General features: G+C 46.2%; 1 protein-coding gene across 2 annotated transcripts in view; it reads right to left on the bottom strand.

Annotated features, from left to right (window-relative positions):
* Nucleotides 1-20,908, bottom strand: part of LOC142583454 (uncharacterized) — a 718,432-nt gene that overhangs the window by 70,261 nt on the left and 627,263 nt on the right. The window lies entirely within an intron of this gene.

The following is a 20,908-nucleotide window of genomic DNA, read 5'->3' as shown; positions in this document are numbered from 1 at the left end:
CCGTGACCACGCTAACAAAGTAAAACGCATAATGTGCCGCTCGTCGCTCTACGCAAAATCATTTATTCCTCGCACAATAATAGAATGGAATAACCTACCATCACGCATAGCTACTGAAGTTAGCCTACCATCTTTCCAAACTTTGTTGCAAGAAAACGGTTAGTGGTAGCAGATTAGATATTACTAATGCCTATATGCACATATTAACATATGTAAAATGTTCTCGTGTTTTCATGACTAAGTGCATTTACCCCTTGTTCATATCTATATATTTTATGTTCCTTGTGTGTATGTTTATTTTATGTAGTTTTATTTCTTGTGTATATTTCATGTTTGTACCCCCCCCCCCATGTAATACCCTCATGTGAGGGCCCTTAGGGGTAATGTAAATAAAAAAAATAACGGGCTGCAGGAGCACAGCAAATAGTCCGTCAAATATATGAGCAGTTTAGGACTGTATTTAAAACATTAAACACAAAAATTTTAAACAGTTTGGAGTGACAAGTTTGAAGTATAGAGGGCGCTTTCAGTCCGTCGCGAAACCGATAGCAATGACCCGCACGAACACAGCTCCTCAGAGGCCTGTTACAAGGTGGTCAATCGCCGTCTTTCGGCAACATGGCGTCGCCCGATTCGGTTGTGTCCCCTGTGTGCCGTCTTTCAAATGTGCGCTGTTTCCCAAGCTGACGAAGCAGACAGCTTTAAATTTTTCTCAAGGGCTTCGCGTCGAGTACGGAGACAGTTCAAGGTTGAATTCGCTTATCAAGAGGACTGCAAAACTCACCCAGGTGAGTGAGCGAGCGCTCTACCAGTGGGCAACGGAGACGGACAATGCGGGCAGAGTGTTGTCACCGAAGATGCGTTATGGTTTAAAAGGAGAAGGAAGCTAGGCGGTTTTGACCTGAGCGTGTTGCTAAGGATGTTACAGAACTGCTTCCAGAGAGGGTACATTCTGACTCTCGCCAAGGTGATGCACCGTTTCAGAGAGGACGACCCGCTACCGACTATTTCCACAGCAACTATGTAAAGCAAGCTGAAGAAGCTCGGCTTCCGATGCAAGAAACGGTCCCGGAATGCGCTGCTCTTCGAAGCGACGCACAACGTGTAGTGTAGCCACCGGCACCTGCGTCAGATAGCGGAGCTGCGACGCCAGGGTAGGCCAATTTTTTTCTCCGATGAAACGTCGTTCAACGCCGGCCACACGCGTAGTCGGGTGTGGATTGAAGGGCCTATCCAGTCTGCGCCCAAAGCACGTCGATCTGGACTCTCGACTGGTCTTCAGTAACCCAGTGGCAAAGGCGCTTGACTGGTTGTGACGCATTACGGCAACGAGCGCGGTTTTGTCGAAGACAGTGCGGAAGTCATTGGAGCTAAAAAAAAAAAGAGATCGGGCGACTATCACGACGAAATGAACGGAGACCACCACGAAAAGTGGTTCTCACAGAAACTTCTCCCACAGCTACCACCAGATAGTGCTAACGTCACGAATAACGCACCATATCATTCTGTGAAGCAGGATAAAGTGCCGCGCATGAGCAGCTTCAAGAAGGACATACAGGCATGGCTGTCGGGAAAAGGTGTTGCGTGGAATAGCGACATGATGAAAGTGGAGCTTATGAAGCTTGTCAACAGCGTAAACACAGGCGGGGAACGATATCGTGTAGACTGCATCACTGAAGCTGCTGGTCACCTCGTTGTGCGCCTGCCACCCTGAAATGGTCAATCGAACCACATAGAGGTTGTTTGGAGCGACGTCAAGGGCTTTGTGACGAGTGGAAATAAGGCATTGAAACGTCAAGACTTGGAACCCCTGGTTTGGCAAGGCATCGCGCAAGTGACTGCTGACAAGCGGAAGAAATATGTGGAGCATGTTCTCAATCAGGAGGATGAGATGAGATAACTTCACTACGTAATCGACGATGCTGTTGACCAAGGTCCTGTTGTGAGCAACCTGGTAGACGAAACAACCAGCGGATCTGATCTCAGTTGACAAGGACGATGAATTGTGAACCCCTCTGACGGGATAACTTGATTCATTTCTTGTGTGCACACAAGTCGAGATCATTCAGTACCGTCGCAGTGAGAGCAGCGAAAATGAGAACGAGAACTTCTCCTATGAGGTATAGCAGACGCCGTAGTAGAAGGCTCCGGATTAATTTTGGCTGCTTGTGTGTAGAAAAGGAAATGGGGCCAGTACCTTTGGAAAGGGCGTCGCCCGTCCAAAAAGAATACAAATAAAAGATAGAAAAACAGGATCGCCGCCTCCTACAAAAATAAACAAGCTAAATATTAGTACACTTGAGCAGAACTTGCTGCTGGGCGAGATGGTTGGGATCAAATGAACACATTGTTGCGCCAAGAAAGGACATAAAGACTTGCGAGGGAGAGAAAGAAACGGGAGAGTTCAGAGCTCAATCAGTCGTTTCGTACTCTCCCCAGCCCCGAACACTCTCAAGTTGAAGAAATGGCCGCAGAGGGCGAAAAAATCGAGCGCGCGCTGCCGATAATAAAATAAGCATAGCAGAAGCACTCAAGGGCTGCCCGAGTTAGTTTCAATATCTCCCTCTAGGGGCGCTGTAATAAGCGCAATTTTTTCTTACAAGCTTTCTCCTACAGTTGCCGAAGTATCTTTATTATATAGAATAGGCCATAAAATTTTCATTGCCAATTAGATACTGTACTTTTCATTAGTAAGTTTAATGTTTTTGTCATTATAACGCTAATTTCGTTCATTATCATCGATCTTCCACGTGACCTCTGGCATGGATTTACAATTTTTACCGGTATTTTCGAGTGCATGGCGGCTCGGATCCATTCGTTTGTACACTTAGACTGGTTGCTTCTTTGTTGCTAAAACTAGTTTATAGAGCGTCGATGTCTCCCGTTATTTAACTTGTGGTGAAGTGACGCGTTTGCAAGAGGACATGTAAGCCCGAAAGCTATGCTTCGGTCGTGAGCCATGCATCTGGATCGAAACGGGAACCATATTCTGCGACTGAGGACAACAGCACCGGTGAGTTGTTTGATATTGCTGCCTGCTTCCAAGCAATCAATCAACGTTTATTTCACCAGAAAATTCTGGATGGTCTTCAGGGCTAAAAGCTGCTCTCGGCAACTTGACTGAGTCCCTGAAGACCCTTACATCGGCAGCATGTGACGTTTACAGCACATATATGCATATCGGATCATAATTATAACATGTGAGTAATACTGTAACATGTTTACGTAAGGATCACTTGCAGTTAAAATACAGTTACAGTAGGATTCGCATCAATTGTTTTATACAGCATAAACATCATCGTATAAAGACTTTTGACTGCAAAAATAAAATAAAAGTAAATAAAAATAAGATTCTGTTAATTTTACAGGTTTCACAAACACTAAAGAGTCAATATAGCACTGATAACAGACATCGCGCAACGATGATAAGACCAAAACAGAATGCAATAAGGACAGGATAGGCAAAAGCCACGTAAACAAGACACACGCACGCCTTTCCAAAGATAACTATGCGACATCTATTTACAACATTGATGTGAAGAACTGACATAGCTGCCGTTGTCTAGCAGTAGTTAGTTCAGGAAATTCGTTTAGAATGGGGGGGGGATGGTAAATTGAAGTAGAGTGCCCGTGAGTTGTCTGTGGTCCGGTAACGAGGAACAGACCATGTTGAGGTATGTCGCGTACGCCTATTAGGGTAATTAGGTGTTAGGTTTGATATAGTTACAAGGAATTCTTTATAGGTGTTTGAAAAGAAGAAAGATCACAAAATCCGAAATTTGTATAAGCGCTGTACCCGTATAATACCATATTCCTGAAAACCGTTTCAGTTGAAGCCAGGTAGGAAATGTTTGCAACATGGCGTAGAATCTTTTTTTATAAAGGTAAGATTATATTTAAGTTCTGTTTAGTTGTGCCAGACCAGACTAGACTACAGTAGTTGATGTAGGATGCGAATAGTGCGTAATACACTTGAAGTTTTACCTTCGAGCGGAGTAAGCGTTTACATTGTGATAATGCTCCAGTAGTTGATGACAGTTTCCTACATGCGAGTTCCAACTAAGGTGAGCGGAAAACGTAACGCCGAGTATCTTGTGTTCGTTTACTACAGCGATGAACAGACCGTTATATACAATAGGGCTTAACCGTTTAACTACTTTACTCCTTGCACGAAATATATTAATTTTAGTTTTTAGAGGATTAATCTTTAGTTTTTTAAGGCTTGACCACGTGGATAGCTTTGAAAGTGTGTTATTACATTGAAGGATTAGATCATTCATGCTTGGCACAGAAAATAGTATGCTACTGTCATCGGCATATATGACAAGTTTTGCTGATTTTTCAATATTTACGAGCTCACTGATATACACATTGAACAAGAGGGGACCCAGAATTCTCCCTTGTGGCACACCTCTTGAAATAGGACCCTGCAATCATACGTTCTGCTGGTGGTTTTTTAAGTAAGATTTCAACAAATCCAGAGGTGTGCCACGAATTCCACATGCGAACAACTTGTCCGCAAAAATCTCATGACTGAGAGAATCGAACGCCTTGGAAAAGTCAATAAAGAGGCCTAACGTGTAAAGTCTGTTATCTATGTTGGAAACTAATTTCTTTCATTGTTAGTAGGGCTTTTTTTGTCGACCTTCACTTTCGAAAGCCGAATTGCGCATCTGATATATGTTTGTGAGAGAAAAAAAAACCGGTTATATGCGTACAGATGATTTTTTCTAAGCCTTTGGAAGCAACTGGGAGAACGGATATTCGCCTGTAGTTTTTCATGCACTGATGATCACCTCGTTTGTGTATTACAGAAACCCTTCGGGTTCTTCGGGGAAGGCTGCAGAAGTTAGTGCAAGGTTGAATATATCCTTTAGAACGGAAGAGATACATGCAATGACGTATGTTACTGGCTTTATCTGCACGTCATTTATATCTAAGGCCCTGCTGTATTTCAGGTTCATGAAGGCTAGGTTATGTTATGTTAGGTTGTGTAATATTGCTCTCGTTAACTTACAGGCGGAGACAAGTTAACCAACTAGATGCTGCATTACATATGGGCAGTCATGACCCTCCGTTTCTGTTTCCGAAATAAACTTTTAGTTGCGAATTCACGAAAGAGAAATCGATTTTCGAACGCGCGTTACACTTTTTATCTCGTTGTAGCCGTAGCCATGCGTGACAGAGTAGCCTTATCAATGTATTTTTTTTTCTGAGTCCGCCTGCAAGTTCTTTCGTCCAAAGAACCGAATAACCTTTTGATAAACTGAAGCTAAAGTACTGAATTTAATGTATCAAACAGTTTCACGCATGATAATTCCCCCATATTTTGTAACTGTTGGTTCCAAATGTTCTGGCTGTTCAGTTTGGTTTACCTGAGGACATTTATTTTCGTAGTAGTGAAGCGGTGCATCACGATCATGTAGAAAAAGAATGCATCATTTCTAATAGCTCCATGTCTTTCATACATTTGCTTGTGAAACCAGCAGTGTGATCCCTTCTAGTGTATAAATGAGCGCACAAATGTTCTCATCTGTGACCTTAATAATACTTAAGCTGTTGACATGCATTGTTGTTAGGCAGACATCAATTTTATGGAGAGTAGCAATACTTATTTACAATGCTGCTAAGCACCCTAGAACAAACAGTAAATATTTGCATGTGTTCTGTAGTCACAAACCATTACAATGTATATGTCACACCTTTTCGCATTTCATATTGCAAACTTGTGCTTATTAAATTTCTGATGCAGCCAAAATTTCTGTTCCAGACATGCAGTAATGAGGACGGCACCAGTATAAAGCAACAAACTCCGCGCACTAAAGAGAAGTTGCTGCCTGCTACAACAAGGTCATTGTGTGGACTTTGGCTGCTACTACAAGGTAAACAACACCTGGTTCGGAAATAAATATGCTTGATATATGCTGTATTCACTTGCTAGCCTTGAGATACATGTAATATGTTTGTAGCAGATGATATGAACGTTTGTTCGTATTTACAGTTCAACATAACTTGTTCGAACATAAAAGGAAACACTACATGAGTTTGGATAATCTCTGCTGTATCTCATGTGTCACTGTACTGCCCCAACAGAGTCTGTGCCAAGCACATCTTGGTCATCACGGGAGCACCAATCTACGCCAACAGGAAGGGGCTGGAGCCCAATTCGCAAGGCTTTACACCACGAACAAAGTTGTTCCAGAAGTATTTGGATGAGATATCAAGTCTACAGACGACTGTGTCAAGAGTGAAAAGAGCCTCTGCCGTCATTCCACCAGCACGGATATTGCCCGAGTCATCCAGGTACCTCAACAACAAAAATTCTGCGTCTTTAGATGTACCTGCAACTTTTGCACAAGTAAATGCGACGCTGGCCAAAAGAGTTCCGTCAGCTTGTCATTCCTTAATGAGCTTCCTGGCTTTGTCAAATACCATTTGTGCCAAATATAATTTTTTTTTCAATGAATGCAAGCTTTTTCATTACACATTCTTGTTAAAGACTATTCCTCTTCCTCATCCAAACATTAAAGGTCAATCAATTACTTGCTCATACTTAATACCAGTCAATGTCTAGTAGCATAACATATGTCTAGCAGTATTTTCTAGTGTACATTGCCATGTGCAATTGCTCTCCTGAAATAGCTGATGCGGCATTGACGTGTGTCTTGCATTAATATTTGCGCTGTGGGCTATGCAGCATTAAACTTTTCTTAATGTTTTTGGCTTTCAGTGCTTGCAAGGTAGAGTGGCTTCTTTCTTGAATGCAAGCTTTCTCATTCCCATATTTAATTTCTAGTCTCGTTCAGAATTGCTATTCTTGTTCGACAGCCTGTGTTTTTGCGCAAGCTACATTGAAGTGATCTATTGCGGAATCTTGTTTCGCTGCTGTCCGACTTCGTACTATTCACCGTGTTACGTTTCTCGTATGTGGGAACCTGGTCAGTTGCATTGGGAGACAGTCTCTCGAGGCAAGCCCCGGCCGGCTCCTACAGTCCGCACAGCAACGTAGACTCCGAATTTACACGCACCGTGATTGGTGCTCCCCATTCCGTCCTTTCCTGCTGCTGCCTTGTGCAAATTTTGCTTGTGGCCTTCCTCGGCCATGATGCGGCGTCAACGGAGGCTATCATACGTAATTACATGGTCCGAAGTGTATGAGGTTCATATCCACATGGGTGGAAAGGCCTGCAAAATGGCGATTCCCAGAAAACAGACTATGTCCTTATTGGGAGCAGGTGGTGCACCAAGTGCGAGCAACACATTAGAGGCCACCGAAAGAACAAAAGGAAACGTGAAGACTGGAAAGGAGGTAACGCTAAAATGCCAGGTAGATCATGTCGCTGTCTTGTCTATGGCAGCACATGCGTGCATCACCCAATTGATTCGCAATGCCACTTACAGCGACTGTAGATGCAAACAGGTGGGACACTGTCCAATCTGCTTGCGCTGCTGGTTGTCACTCGTTACTAGACCACCATGTGTGATGAAGGCAAGCACTGTGCCTGAAGTCGGATAGTTGAATGTTCTGTAAGCCACCCGTAGTGCGTGAATGCTCACGGTTGTGACGCGGATCTTAGCCAATGTACAGTGTATTGTCTGAACCTTATGCGGTGATTGAATGCCGAGTCTCATTTGATCATGATTGCCGTGTTATATTTATTGGATGTGGTGACCTGGTCAGCCGCGTTGGGCAACAGTCTCATGGGGTAACCATCTGCTCCTGCAGTCCACACAGCGACAATGACTCCCACTTGACACACGCCGTAATTGGTGCTCCCCGTTCGACCTTTCATGCTGCAGCAGTGGGCAAATTATGCTTGTGGGCCTTCATCAGACGTTATGTGGCGTGAACGGAGACCAGCATACGTGATTACATGATAGGAAGTGTACGAAGTTGATAGCCACATGGGTGGAAAGGTCTCTGCAAAAGTGGCTTCAAAATGGTGATGCCCACAAAACCGACCATGCTCATATTGAGAACGTGAGGTACTAAGTGCTTGTTACACATTAGCGGCAAGCGAAAGAACAAAAAGAAACGTGCAGGTCGGAAAGGAGGTAACGCTAAAATGCTGGGTAGTCCATGTCGCTCTGTTGGCTGCGGCAGCAGATTCCTGTGTCACCTGATTGCTTCGCTATGCAAGTTACGGTGACTGTCGATGCAAACAGGTGGATCACTGTCCAATTTGCTTGCGCTGCTGATTGTCGCGCGTTACCAGACCACCATGGCCGACGACGTGAGTGAGTTTCTCAGCGCATCTCGATATGCAAATTTTATTTCGGCTCTTGTACGAGAAGGTGCACTGCTTTTCTTCTGCCAATAAAGTTGCACGTCCTGTTCACTGACTTGTGGGTTGTTTGTATGGATACAATGTACTAGAATAGGGGCAGTGTGTTCAGACGGCGGACGCGCCACGCACTGCTTTGAAGCAAGGACTAGGGTGGTTGCTTGGGCTAGTTGGTAATTCATGATCAAAAATAACGTACAGCGCGAAGGACAAGGACAGCGATAGACGACAGACACAGCGCTGTTTCAACAATATTGTATTGCGTTGCCACATCGTGTGTATATATACAAGAAGAGGAATGCGCAGAAAATGTACGACAGTCACATGGGGTGTTCTAACAGCAAGTCATTGAACTAAGAACATGGTCACCTGAGAAAATAAAAAATATAAAAAATATAAGCATTGCGATTTCTATCTGTTTAGATACGAGACTTCACCAGGGGTCAGCGCGATTGAGGGTGCACTAACGCAAATACTAACAAGTTTTCTGATGAAATCAGCTTCCACAATTTCCCGGGTGAGCTGAGAGCTGTGTCTCGCTAAAACTTCAGTATCTTCAAAGAACGGCACGCAGCCGCAGTCCCGGCAATGGATGCCCAAGTGGCCTTGTACAGTGCTGCGGACGTTGTTACAATGCTCTCTTGGTCGATCGCTTAAGCACCTGCCTGCCGCAATACAGGGGAATTTGGTAGACTACATACGTTGTCCACGTCACAAACCATTTTCTGTGCCTGACAGAACAACAACTCTGACGCGATTTAGGCGCGTTTACACGCTTACAGAACCTTGCCAATTTTTCCGGGGCTGAGAAAACGACTGTGATTCCTGCACGCTGCCCAATTTTCTTTAGCCTATGGGATACATCATGCACATATGGCAGCACTGCAAACCTGCGTCTTTCAGCCCTCTGGTTCCCTGATTGAGCGGGATCATCACGTTTTGTGCGCCTCAGAAGCTGTTCCGATATGGCTGAAATTAAGGACGAAGGGTAACCAGCCCAAGAAAGGCGATCAAGCTGAGCAGCAAGACCTTGTTGCATCTGGTGTGGGCACGATTTATTGAGGCTGTTAACGAGGCATAACTTCATAATACCTCGTTTAACGAGTTTTGAGTGTGCGGAGTTAAAGGGCAAGAGTGGCTTCTTACTTCTCGGTTCGAAGCGCCAGCACACATGTTTGTTAGCAAGGCTCAGCCTGAGGTCTAGAAAGCGCAAGGAATCATCCATGGGGACCTCATGCGTAAGTTCTAGAGGGTCCAGCTCTTTCTTGAAGATCTCCAAGACTTCAGAAACAGCAGGCTCAAAAGCGGGATTAGCGCAATCAATAAATATCAGCTAGTCATCCACAAACCTGCACACCTTGACAACAGGGGACGCGACAAGGTGACCATGAATATTGCGATCATGATGAGCTAGACAAATACCACTTAGTACGGGCGCCAGACATGATCCTATACAAACACCATTCCTTTGTATGTAATTTTGTTCATTCCATGAGATGTAAGTTGATTTCAAGTAGAAGGTGAGCAATTCAAGAAAGCCGCTAACAGAAACACCTGCAGCATTCTGAAAGCCAACTGATCCAAAGTCATCAATGCATTCTTCAACAACCAGAAGCAACTTGTCATGCGGAAGTGAATAGTACAGATCTCTAACGTCGATCGAGAACATCTTGAGTCCATTTTCATTCTCTTTTAAAAAACTAATAACTTCAACAGAATGTCTAACGAGAAAAGGATCGTCAATGATTAGAAGGTTTAGTTTATCTTGCAAAAACAAGCCAACAGCTTTCTGCCAAGTCGCTGCTTCAGTTACGATAACCCGCAGAGGGCAGTCATTCTTATGCGTCTTAGCTGAGAAGAAAATGTCTAGGCTTAGCTTTTTAGTTTTTTCTATCACTTTTGCTAGCTTGTCAAGGCTAATGGATTTGCATAGTTTTTTTTGTTTTCAATTTCACGTTTGCAAGGGAAACACTGTCATCACGTTTAAGAACTGAATCAATGGCAATGGTGGCCTTCGCATTGAAGTCACCCAACGGCAGGACAGCAAAGCCACCTTCTTTGTCACAGGGTAAAAGTGATAACGAGTTCGCTTTCAGAAACGATGTAGCATATCCGATCGGGAGAACCTTTGGGGAAGGTTTGCAACGCGTTAAAACATCAACACCTTCCGCGACACACCTTTCAGATTCGGTGTCCGGGGCACGTCCAGCAACTTGCCTAACAAGGGTGAGAAGTTTGTGTGGCGATTTTCGAGGTTCCACGGCAAACTTCGACCCAAGGGCTAACACATGCTGCACCTTTCTGGAAGCGTCACATCTCCAATACGGTGCACATTGTTCCTCGGCAGGGGTTTCTTCTTTGGAGTAATGGCACGTAGTTGTAGAAGCGCATATTGCCAGAGATATTCAGCAGTTCTGTCGACGATAGCAGACAACTCACGCCACTTTTTCTTTGCCGTAGACGGTCTGTCAGAACTGTGAAGTTGAAGAAACAAGACGTCACGGTAGAAGCGGGGCTGGCGTTGCCATTCCGAGCGCAGAATCTTGCAGATCCTCACGCTGTGCCCACAAGAGGGTCTGAACCCACCACACAGGGCTGCCACTTCGGGAGATAGGATCTTGACTCGGATGCAGGAAGCGAATGAACGAGCTCGGCACACGGCAAGAGCAATAAAACTGACCAAAACACTAGGACTTGCTGAGAAACAGGGGAAAGACGAAGGGAAAGGGCCCATTGTACTAGAAATGAAGTGAACTAGGGTGGTTGCTTGGGCTAGTTAGTAATTCATGATAAAAATAACGTACAGCGCGAAGGACAAGGACAGCGATAGACGACATACACAGCGCTGTGTATGTCTTCTATCGCTGTCCTTGTCCTTGGCGCTGTACGTTATTTTTGATCTTGAATCAAGGAGCGTAGACAGGTCCCGGGTGTATGCGGCGGCACTACAGTCGCACGGGCTGTACGGACGCGTTTCCCGTGTGTTGCAGTCGGTGGCAGCGTACTTGCTCTGAAGGACTCGGAAGGAATTCCTCTGAAGGAATAATTTCTGGTTACGTGGCAACGTGGCTCAAAACAAATTTAACGGCTTTACGCCACTACTTCGGCGTCTGCAAAACCTTTGCTGTCAGGTTAATAAATCAGTCTAATGGGCGTTGAGATGCGCTACGAGTGCATATATAATTCATCTCATATATGAAGTGAGTTTCGGGGATGCATCTTAATATCCGCCGAGCATTTTCACGTCTATTTGACTGCGACAGAAAATGATTATCAACATATCAACATGCAGCACTGACGCTGCACCATCCGTTCCGTACAGGACGGACGGACGGATGGACGGACGGACAGACGGACGGACGGATGGATGGATGGACGGACGGATGGATGGACGGACGGATGGATGGACGGACGGATGGATGGACGGATGGATGGACGGACGGATGGACGGATGGACGGACGGATGGACGGACGGATGGACGGACGGCTGGACGGACGGATGGATGGACGGCTGGATGGATGGAAGGTCGGACGGATGGACGGACGGATGGACGGACGGATGGATGGATGGATGGATGGACGGATGGACTGACGGATGGATGGATGGATGGATGGATGGATGGATGTTATGAGCGTCCCCTTTGGAACGGGGTGGTCGGTTGCGCCACCAAGCTCTTGCTATTATACTACCTAATGTCCTTCCCAGGTTAAACAATAAAAAAAGCAAACAAAAACGCGATGAACTCGCACAACCAAATTTTCTTATCCCCTATTGCGAACTGTGCTTTTGTACGTCACCGTTTTTTTTGTCGTTTCCCTAATTTTCTTCCACCAATCCTCCAATCGCCTCTTACTAATCCCTATTACGGACATGTTTACTTTACCACTGCTGTCGCTGAACCCAAGGGCTTCAAGTAGGCCAGTGGTGCCTAAATCGACCGCTGGGTAGACGTCTTTATATTGTAATAAAACATGCTACATAGTTTCCCTAGCTTTACCGCAGCAAGCAAATGCTTCTTCTTCCTACATATCTTTATAGGTGCGTGTTCTAAGGCATCCCGATCTGGCATCGAATAGTAATGAGCTTCCCTTTGAGTTATCATAAATTGTTTCTTCGCTGATTTCGTTTTTTTCCTCTTAAAGGGAGGCTGAAAGGTTTTCCCGAAAAAATGAGCGAACATGTGTACATAATGGTTTTCAACCCTCCGAATTCGAATATCGTATCGAAATTGAGCAAATATATTTTATTTCGACGAAAAGTGCAGCAGCGGACACGCCCAGCTCGCGTGTCTCGTTTCCGCCTGTGATTGGTCGGGCGCCTCGTGACGTCAACTCTAGTGACCGACTGCTGCCGCTACACATGAAGCGCGGTGCCAGGTAGTTTGGTGCTGTAATGGAAAATTAAGAGGTAGTGGAAAATATAGAGAGGCTGCGTTTTTCTGAGGAGTTCGGCGTTACTCTCTACATGTACGAGCCGATTGCGAAGAGCCGGCCTCTCGAAGAAGCAAACGATGCTGGTGCGAGCAGTGCTTTCGACGCGAACGAAAGCGAAGTCTTGGGATCTCCTCCTGTTGGAAATGCTCTTTGGTGAGTATGTTTTTTGCAAAGCGATCTAGTGATCTCGCCGATTTTTCGCCGATCTAGTGAGCTCGTTTCCAGTCAAACAACCGTAGTGTTGTGTTCCTGCATGCCTCCTCGTGGAACGTAAGCGAGGATGCGATCGTCGGCATTTGTGCGCTGTCCAAAGCTGTCGGCAATCTACAAAGACGGTTTAAACGCGTGAAAAGCTTCCCGGTTCATGCAGTACGTGTAGTGACCTTCATCTATGCGCCATCCGCACACTACTCGTAACCGAAGTCGTAAAGGCGGCGAATTCCGTCGGCTACGTGAGACGGTCGGTTTCTCGCTGTGCGCGAGAGAAGGGGGGAGCGTAGCGTTCTGGCGTGCGCCGGCTTTCCAGCACATGCAAACTCTACATTTGCACTGCGTTATGGTAGCTGCATGCAGGCTGTTTTACAACACACGTGCAAATAGAAAATTCGCGGCGCTTTGCGACGAAACCTGCGTCAACGGCGGGAGATAAACATGCACCTTCTCTTCAGCGTGCTAACACGAAGGAGCTCGCATTAAATCAAAATCCAGGTTTGGGCGAGTTCGTGTATTCATAAGGCCTTCCAACACCAGTTATCATCAGTCAGTCCGCACTCGTGCCGTGTTTGTTTTCAGTGCTCCGATATTTTCGCGCTGCGTTTAGAAAGCCTGCTAGTGGCAAGTAGTCCTCTCTCATTCTGTGGCGATATACAGCAACTGCGCAGGCCGAATTGCAGGGCTGGCCGTATACTACCACTCTACATACACGCAGACGCACCAACAAAGGAATGCAGGGTCGATCGAAGCAGATTACGATGGAACGCACGCAGAAACAAGCACGGTCAGGCGCGGTCACGCAGGCTGCGAAGGAACAAAACACTACAGTTGACGTCACAACACCGCGGTTTCCGGTCTCCGCTCGCATCCTCAGCGTCAGCAGCAGCGCGCGGCATTCGACGGGGGGCGGAGCTACAGCGCAATTTTAACCGACGATTACGTCGCTCCTAATTGAAAAAAAGACCCCAAATTTTACCTACGGGGTTTATAAGGTTTCCGCATCCGTATATGAGCGTCTTATTGAATTCGACAGACCCTTCAGCTTCCCTTTCGGTACTTACTCATGGCAGGTTTCTTTTCCATTGCCGCCACCCATGAGATTATTTCTGAGCCTCTCTGACTTTCCCCTTGATGTTCTTGCTGTGTTGCCCACCCTACAGGCCGCATACTTGCTGGTAAGCTTTCTAGTTCTTTTCCTCCTCTGTGAATCAATGTTTTTCCTGTACAGACACCTGAACACTATCCCAGCCCGTTCACTTTCTTCCATATTCCTCAGCCGTTCTTCATACACAATTTTACTGCGAGCTTCTCTCACTTCAAAATTAGTCCAGCCCATATCACCCTGCACAGCTTCATTTGTAGCCTTCCCGTGAGCGCCCAATGCGAGGCGACCCACTGACCTTTAGTTCCCGTCGAGTCCTGATTGTACCCCTGATTTAAAGCAAACAACCGCATTTCCAAACGTAAGTCCTGGAACCATTACAACTTTCCACATACCTGGCAGCATCTCGTACATATTGTATCCGCATAGCGCTCTGTGCTTCAATATGCCTGCGTTTCTCTACCCCTTCACTGTTATTCTTTTTTCCTGTGTTTCCATATATCTCTCGCCCTCGTTCATCCATACACACACGTATATATATCTCCACTGTCTGTTCACTGTTTTCATTGAATACCATAGCACCTGATTTTATAACAATAAATTTAAAACCTAAATTGTTGCTCTCCTGTCCACAGATATTAACCAGACGTTGCAAATCACTTTGCTTGTTAGCGAGCAACACAATGTCGTCTGCATAAAACAAACCTGGAAGCTGCTGCCTTACTACTGTACCCACCTGTTTGCATGAGAGCATAAAGCCGATATTACTTCCTTCTAGCGCCCTCTCCATCCTCACCATGTACATCATAAACAGCAGTGGGGATAAAGGGAACCCCTGCCTCAGTCAATTGTTGATATAAACTTTCTCCTCCCTCCTCATCCTTTCCCATTCAACGGAAACGGTATTTTCTAGGTAATTCTCTCTCAAAAGCTGTAGACAATTGCCACCTAAGCCTTCCCCTTTCAGAATATCCCACAAAATGTGGCGGTCTACGTTTTATCATAGGCTCCTGTAATGTCTAAAAAGACCGCATATAATGGTCTGCTTCCTACTTTTGATATTTCAATACACAGAGTAAGAATGAATAAGTTAATTATCATCTAAACGCCTACCTATACTGCAGCCATTCTGAAGTACTCCCAAAATGCGATTATACTGTGCCCATGCTTGAAGCTTTAATTTGATTGCCTACATTGCTAGCCTGTATATTACCTGTGTTATGGTCAACGGTCTCTACGAGTGAATTCTATCTTTATCCCCCTTACCTTTATAAATTAAATTCATTCTACATTGTCGTCAACTGTCTGGTAGTCGTCTATCTCGTAAAGTTTCTTCCACTGCTTTCACCAGAGCTTCCTTACTTTTTGGTCCTAGTTCATTAATCAGCCTAACGGGAACCTCTTCTAGCCCTGTGGCTGTGCGCGTAGGAATCTTTTCTTCGGCTTTCTTCCAGTCGAAATTTGTCAGCACCAGCTCCTTTTCCACCTGGGTCTCTTTCATGTTTTTTTTCTTCAAATACAACCTCGTCATTGCGTTGGAAAGATTCGGCTGTTATTTTTCTGATGTAATTTACTGCCACTTCTCCTTCCAGTCTGTTTCCAGCTTCGTCTAGGATACGTTGTCGTATTGTTGTTGACTTCTTGCCTAATAATTTCCTGTGGTTCCAAGATATTCTAGATGCGGCCTGCTTTTCCTCACGTATTTCTGACAACCAACGTTCCCTTTCACCTTTTAATTTTGCTTGTACCACTATTTGAGCCATAGACTTTTTCTCCCGGTATATTTCCCATTTACCGGTTACTTCATCTTGCGGCAACTGCACCTTCTTTGCCTGCCTGTGCTCTCGGGATGCTTTCTGTCGTTGGGCGATCGCTTCTCGTATCTCCCTGTTCCACCAGCTTTTCGGTTTCATTTTTCCTTTCCAACAAATATGTTGTTTCTCTTTCCGTATTTCTGTAGTTATTACACTTCGAAGCTCTCTATATTTCCACTCTTTATTTGGCCATTTGCAAATTCTTCTTCGACTCTAGTGACTATATTTGTTATATGTTCAGCGTTCAAATTTGGACTGGCCAGTTGTACTCCTTGCTCTCTTTCCCAACTACATGTCCCATCTTCAAAATGATGCATTTATGGTCACTCCCTATGCTGCTATCCCCTTCCTCATCAAGACCATTTCTCTCAACTTATCATAAATTCCTTCTGTCATCAGACAGTAATCAATTGTTGATTGCCGGTTTTACACTTCCCATGTGATATGCCCTTCACACTTAGGCCCGGTATTCACGATAACGAGATTATGTTGCTCATAAAGTTCTAGCATTGACTTGCCCTTGTTGTCGGTATAGCCATATAAGACCTTGATGTGGGAATTCAGGTCAGCTAATAAGATAATTTCAGCACCATTCGCGAAACCCTTAATATCATCGCTTATGCACTCCGCTAACTCTTTATTCGTCTCGGTGCAATTATTTCCAGTCCACAAATACGTAATGCCCAGCCAAGTTTTTTTTCCCACTCATTGTACCTGATAACCAAAGATGCTCTTGACATTTTGAATTTACTCTTTTCCATTTGGCTCCCTGATGGAGGAGCATTCCGACTCCCTTTCCCTTTCTTTCCGACTTAGTTCTGTTGTACCCTTCCCAAACATAATTCTCAATCACTGGCGGCTCTACGGAGTCTCTAAGGTGTGTTTCTGTAACCGCATACACCCGCATTTCTTCACTATTTAACTGCTCCTAAGTCTCTGCCCACTTTTCCTTTCTTCTGCCGCCCTGCATGTTTATGTAGCCTATTGCATGACGAACTTTATTCCTTGCTTTCCTCCTTTTTTCTGTTATCGACGGTGAAGCTCTTCTGATGTTCCCCTAGGGGACCTTCTTCATTGCTACCTACTCTGGCCTCATGAGCGCCTGTTGTCCCCTTAAAAAAGCAACAGCGCGTCCACCAGGTCACCAGCCCACTTCTCGTGCAAGCCTTTAATTGAAGTTCATCCCGTCTCGTTTAAAACCACCACACCTTCTCACTTCCCTGTTTACTTCGACAACCTCGAAGCTCTCGACTCATTTTCCATATCATCTCATTAGCAGCCCCTACGGCTCTTTGTACGTGACTGTCACGTACAGGCACCTCCGGCACCACGCTCATCACGATTTGCACCTGATATCTTGCGGAAGTCGTCCCCCCTTTCGCCAAGCGCTGGGCTAGTCCTGTCCCTTTCCTCTTTAGGACGTCACTTAGCCCACCTGCTACTATGACCTGCTTGCGCACGTAGGCATTTTCTGCGAGCTTTTCTTTGCGTTCCATGTTTCTCGTAGGGGGCTAATCTGCAGTGTCTGGCGAACGCTGTCTGGGATGCAAGCTACCCGATCCTCTATTCCGTCTGTGTTATGCCCAATATTTTTTTAGGAGCTTGCGGCCGGCGGAAGTCTGCTGGAGCCTGGCGATCTGTGCATTGAGGATCTTCTGGATACCGGTACACACGGTGATAGAGGGCAACTCACGGGTGGACAGCCTAGTTCATGAACTCACGCACCGAGCAGGGTAGTCGGAAACCCTAGACGCCCCCTTAACGGTGGAGCCGACAAATGCAGAAATACTTAACCACTACAGAGGAACGAGACTTAAATACCCCCCACCCCACACATCGCTCACACAACACGAGGCAGTCAACTGGCGAAGACTGCAAGCAGGCACGTTCTTCAACCTGCACACACTACACAAAATGTTCCCTACCCAGTACAGGGATACATGTCCGTGGTGCGGGGCAAACCCCACGTTATACAACATCACGTGACAATGCAAGCGTAATTTCGCATTCCATAAAGTAAGTTACCCAAGTGCGGAACAACGGGAGGGTCTGCTCACAAGCAGCGAGCTCACAGCCCAACGGGCAATTGTGCAGCACGCCTGCGAGGCAGCAAGGCTCAGCGGCAACCTGGAATGGGGGCGCCGACCTTGTGAAGCGGCCAGGACTCAAGACACGAAGACACCGGCCCACCGCCAATCTCTTTGAGATAAAGAGCAGTAAAGTGTTTCCATTCCATTTGCTCGCTCCATGACAGAACCCAGTGTCCGCCTTGGAAATGTCCCTACCGCCCCTCTTTTATCGCCTTTCACCCTCTCTACAATTGCTTCTGAGCACCTAGTCAGGTTTTAGTCGCCGGCGATAATCACCCTTTCACTCTCTCCTACCTCTCCCTGCTGTTCCTTGTCCGTTTCCGCGTGATTCGGACTCGACAACAGACTCGACAGCCCATTAATATCCCTCAATCATCTAAAAGTACCGACAGGCTTTGATCCAGCCGACAGCGCCTGCGATAGGCTGATCGGTGACATGTGACCTTGCCCCGCCCCTTTGCCGCCATGAAAGTTCCTGCGCGCCGGGCGAAGTGCGCGCCTTTCGCCTGTTGTGCTATGCACATCGCTGCGATAATTTCGTTCCGGGAGGGCCGAAATGCGTTGTTGCTGTGCGGTTGGGTGCCGAAACCGGGCGAAGGATGGCAAGAAGTTATTTTGCACCCCGCGCTGCACCCAGAACCTAACCAAAAGAAAAGTATGGTTACCCAGAATTGGACGGACGGACTTTTAACAGTCGGTAACTGCACGACTATGCGAGGCAAGTAACATACAACGATACAAAGATGCGATAGGAAGTATACACGTGCGTGTGTCGAGCGGTGATAGTATTTCACTCGCGTGCATGAATGTTGAGGGCCGAAGTTTGCAGAGATTATTTATTTTAGTTCGCTGTGAGCCCGCTGAATAGATCGGTATGACCTAGGATGGGAAGGACCGAAATGCCTTGTTGCTGTGCGGATGGGTGCCGAGATCAGACGGAGGACGACAAGAAGTTATTTTGCATCCCGTGCAGCAAACAAAACCTAACTAGAAGGTAATTGTGGTTGCATAGAAATGGGCGGAAAGACTGAACCGTCGGTAACTGCACTACTATGCGAGGAAAGTAACGTAGAGCGATACGAAGGTGCGAGAGAAAGTATACACCTGTGTGTGCAGAGCTGCAGTATTATTTCATTCGCGCGCATGAATGTTGACGGCCGAAGTTTGTGGAGATTGCTGATTTTAGTGCATTACGAGCCCGTTGACTTAGCAAGTGCAGTATGACCTAGCATGCAAGTAAACAGTGGGGCAGAAACACATTAACTCGCTGACAAATATCCGCATTGCGTTACGTGCGATAAAAAATAAAATTCAGCAGTGAATTCTACTTTTACACTTTCCTGTGTTTGTGCGCGCGTTGTTAACTGCGCTTTACAACATGTCCAAAAAGTAATTTCCAATATCCTAATCGTATTTTCTGCATCGCATATGTGTATAGATATATTGCTAAGTGCCTGCATTATTCTGCTTTTAAAAACGAATACTGCATAGCCACAGCTACTGGCCGTCGAATAATAAAGCGTAATACAGTATATCAAAATACATTACATACAGCTGCGAGCTCGTTCCTTCCAAGTTTCCCTTACACTCGAAGATGTTTCAGTAATCGGCAATGCCATTTTACTGATGAAAAACACACAACTGCAAATGAAGATAAGAAAAACGCCACAAGCGATACATGGATTGCAGCAAAACACAGTGCATTAAATAGCTGGGCCAATCAATCCGCGTGCGTTTCGTATAAGGGCCCTCTAATTCTTACGAGGCTTTAGCAGTGCACGGAGGCGAAAAGGGATAAACGCAACAATGCGCGTCATAATTCGAGTTTACGCGGCGACGTCGCACGGTTCGCGAGAACAGTCAACCGCATTCACACACACGCACACACTACGCTTGATACTAGTGTGCCGCGAGATCAGATCGCGCTGGCAGCCCGAGCACGATCGAGAAGACACGCTGACACGATCCATACCACCTCTTCATCATGTCACGACAGTTGCACTGGCTCGTAGCATTGAACCACAAGACACAGCAGTCGTCGTGTAATCGCTACACGACAGACACACTCAGCGGCAAGAAGACTGTTGGCTCACTCGTCTCCACACACACACGCAGGATATTGTTTAGTTGCCGTGAGGGTTGCGCGCTTTGAGAATCGCACGTTTGAGCGACGTTATGCCGAATGTTTATCGGTCCAAGCGACTGTCAGCCTTCATTTTTACACGACTTCTTCGTTCAATGCAACCGCTATGTGTACGCAGCACACTTACATGCAAAAGATTTCACAAAGGCTCGCGCGGTGATTGAGCGCAAACGAACGAAATGTAAATATGCAGAATCGAGGCGATCAAGCCATCATTACGCTCTCTTGAGCTATTTTCTTGGAGCGCTCATTCGAAATGAAAGGACTAAATTTAGCAGTTCGGGTCCTTCTTTCGTTTTCGCCACAGTCACGCACCAGTAGGTTTTATTTCTGCGCGTATGCAGATATTTTTTCACCTCACGGATGCCGCGGCGCCGCGGTCTAGCGTGGGCGCCGTCTGCTACAGGAACTTCCTAGGTGGCGCGCGCGGCAGATGTCGCTACCTTGAAAATAATAGAGCGACCTTACAGCCCATGTTCCTACAGCGCCATCTCGTGCTATCTCCATGAAGCGCCCCAGCGGCGAGCGCTTCCTGAACACACTGCCCCTATTCTAGTACACTGTAGTATGGGCATCAGTAGAGTCTCTTTGGTCTCCTGGCAATTAGATAGCACCAGCTACGCGGCCGCCTAGACAATGAGGCATGCCGCATGGGCAGCAGGGCGAGCACCACGGCGCGTACCAAGCGCACGCCACCGGCGGGAAACGGCCATATTTGATTTTGCTCTAAAGGAAAAACTGCACTTCCGCTTCCTCGTTGAGCAACGCGATCTGGCGTCCGCCCCGCTAACTTCCACGCACTGCCGCTGCTTATTTTCGTATCACTG

Source organism: Dermacentor variabilis, chromosome 5 (genome assembly GCF_050947875.1).
Source record: "Dermacentor variabilis isolate Ectoservices chromosome 5, ASM5094787v1, whole genome shotgun sequence".
Lineage (NCBI taxonomy): Eukaryota > Metazoa > Arthropoda > Arachnida > Ixodida > Ixodidae > Dermacentor > Dermacentor variabilis.
The sequence above is the reverse complement of the archived record's forward strand: the minus strand, read 5'-3'. Positions and strand labels throughout refer to the sequence as shown.